The sequence below is a fragment of the Canis lupus genome, chromosome 7 (assembly GCF_011100685.1).
Source record: "Canis lupus familiaris isolate Mischka breed German Shepherd chromosome 7, alternate assembly UU_Cfam_GSD_1.0, whole genome shotgun sequence".
Classification (NCBI taxonomy): domain Eukaryota; kingdom Metazoa; phylum Chordata; class Mammalia; order Carnivora; family Canidae; genus Canis; species Canis lupus.
In genome coordinates this window covers 66021515-66024494 of record NC_049228.1, presented here as the reverse complement: position 1 = coordinate 66024494, position 2980 = coordinate 66021515, and the positions used below count along the sequence as shown (strand labels likewise).

At 52.3% G+C, this 2980-nt stretch overlaps 1 long non-coding RNA gene across 1 annotated transcript; it reads right to left on the bottom strand.

The window, feature by feature from the left end:
* Positions 1-354: 354 nt before the first annotated feature.
* Positions 355-2980, bottom strand: LOC119872602. Its single transcript, XR_005362576.1, has 2 exons — positions 2876-2980; positions 355-2750 (listed from the first exon to the last, which is right to left on the bottom strand). It is a non-coding gene; the product is annotated as an uncharacterized LOC119872602 (long non-coding RNA).

The window sequence follows — 2980 nt, the reverse complement described above, 5'->3', positions numbered from 1 at the left end:
ATCAATTTAATTAGCGCCTCCCACCCCTTCTATCTAATGCCAGTCCACAGTTGCCCGCCTTCATGGCCTCATCTTTTAACTCACTCCCATCTGTTACCAGAAAGAAATTCCTAGGCAGGGGGTACTGTTGTGGACTGGGATACTTTTCTCAGGGGATGAGTAAACTCATCTCAGGGGATGAGTTTACTATCTCTGTCCTGTAGAAGATGTTGGAGTCTGCTGCTGGCATTTGTAAGGGAGAACTACAAGGAATGTTTCTTCTTCAAAGGAACCAAGAGCAAGGAAAGGATCTATAAGTGTCTCACCCCATTCCTTCCTATCATAATGCAATAAATAAAATCCTCACTGCTGGTATGTAGAAAAAGCCTGAGACCTTTAATGAATGGCAGGACTTCAAGTTGGTGCGCAAAAATGTTCTTTCCTGCAAATTATTTAGCTCTGGGGAACAGCTGGGTCACACAAGAAATTGAAATTTGTTGTGGTACATGCAAGTCTATTACAGTACAGTTATCGGTAATAATAGTTCACACTTACGGAGTGCTTGCTATGTGCCAGGTACTCTTAGCACTCTACCTATAAGAAATCATTCAATCCCCTTAACAATCCTGAAAGGGGGAGGTACTTTTATCATCCCCATGTCACAGATGAGAAAACCGAGGCACAGAGAGGGTGAGGCAATTTGCCCTGGTCACACAGTTAGAAAGTGGTGGCGTCAGGATTCCAACAGAGGTAATTCCTTCAGTCCGTGGACCAGAATGACTCCCTTCTTTACAAACTCACTGTGAAGGCTAGAGGACAATGTGAGCCTGGGCACATTTGCAGAGAAAGGATCAAGCATCCCTCTCCATCTTCGAAGCTGTCTGTGGTACTTTGCCTAACCGGCTCTACAGAAGCGCCAACCTTCTAGACTGTAAACACTTCAAAATTAGTTGCTAACCCTTCTTCTTTGTGGAGTATATACGCAGTGCTATTGGGCAAGTGCAGGAAACTGGAGGGCTGCATATGGGCAGACAACTCTTGGTTCTGATTCTCTGCATATTTTCAACATGACTGAGTGCAGAGGTTGTAATTCTGGGTGGCAAATGCAGTAGTTTTTTATTTGAGGGGGCACTTTCCCCTCTTTAATTGACTTAAAGGAGCATGAGTTACTTAGCAGATCTCTAAAAGCTTATCACCTCCTTTTCTGCTTCCCCTTAGCACTCCCCCCTCCACCTCCACCTGGCCCAAGAAAAGTAAAACAGAAAGGTCTCTGAGCTGAGACCAGCTCTGTGGCAGTGGCATCTGGACTCTGACCCTAGAACTGGCATTGTCTGCACATCTAGTGATACCAGCAAACCCCAGGGGAAGCCCAGATCCTGTCTGTCTAGTGTGTTGGAAATTTATGTATCTCTTCCACCTTTTGGGGAGCAGAAATGATCCCTTTCCTTCTGATGCCCTGATTTTCCCTATCCCTGGAGGCTGGGTGAGGGGGAAGGATTAGATAAGGTGGAAGGGTTTGGAGTTCACCTTATTTGGAGTGGGGCCATGAGAAAAGAGAGGCTTCTTTAACATCCGGGGCCCAGCATGAGGTGACGAAACCGAAGATGTTGGTTTGCCCTTTGGAATTCAGAGTCCAGTCTCCAACTTCACCATAGAACATGGGGGGCAGCATAAGATACGGAAAGAATCCCCACTGCAGGGAAGCCAATGCAGTCTCTCTAATCTGCCACCCCAAGGTTCTTATCCACCCATACTGCAAAGAGGTAGAAAAGGCTTAGGTGAGCCTAGAGTGGGGAAAGCTACCTCTACAGGGGGGAAAAGAAATGACTTGCAGAACCCCCCCAAAAAAACATGGCACCTGGCTCCCCAAGACCAGTTCCCGGTCCTGGGTCAGGAAAGTGGATATTGCCTGCTTCACCTTTAGTGAGAGGGAAGGGAGCACTCTCCGGGCAGGGCCTCCACCCAGCTGGCAGCCCTAGGCTTTGTGTAGTGATGCCAGCAGTAATTAATAATGACAATAAATATCACACTTCATAACCAAACCCAACCTGGCGATGACTGAATCATGGGACCTCTGCCTCCCACCTGCGTGCTGGCAGTCCCCACCCTCCCCATCGGCCTCAGTCTCCTTTGGATGCCCAGTTCCACCCACCAGGTTCTGACCGGCGGCCGGCGGAGGAGGAGGCCGGGGACTCAAAAGTTCTGCTCCCTGGGACCAGAGATTTGGAGGAACTCCGACCCTAGGCAAAACCGCAGGGGGTCGGGGGAGAGTGGGAAGGCAGGGGTGGGGTGACCGGAGGATTATTATTCAGCATCAGAAAATAATCAAAACGGGATAGTAACTCAGGCCCTCCTGAGCTGGGTTTAGATTTCCTGCCAAGCGCAGGGGCTCTGCTTTGGGAGCCCAGGCCCCTGGAGCCCGGAGTGCCACGGCTCCGGGGGACCCCGAGGCCTGGGCACCTCCACGTTCCCGGTGCAGCAGCCACAGGTCGCGCCGGGCCGGTGGAGGTCTGGCCCGCGGCGCGGAGATGCCAGGCTGTCGGGACGCACCAGGCCGGGGGAGGGCGGCCGGCGCCGGGCGGAATGTCTTTATCGGGATCAGAGAGCCACGGGCTTCTCCTTCGCTTCTCTAAGCGATCGCGGATAGACACCTTTCGATCTTTTGCCAGGCATCTTGGCCCTTAATAGCTAAATTTATTTGGTTTAAAGCGGCCTTGGGAGAAGCAGGGAGGCAGGCTCTTTCGTCGGTCATGGGTGGCCTAGATAACAAGCTTTAAAAGAGAGAGGGAAGAAGAAAGTAAAAAGGTTAATGGACCAGGGGAGGGCGAGGAGGCGCCCAGCGTGCGGCTTCGCGGCGACCCTCCTCCGGCCGCCCCTTATCGCGGCGCTGACTTACCCGCGGCGCAGGCAGCACATTAAGTCACGTAAACAGCGCGCGGGGAGGAATGCCACCGCGGTGACCTCGCGCGCCGCCGCCGCCGCCGCCGCCGGCCCACCTCCG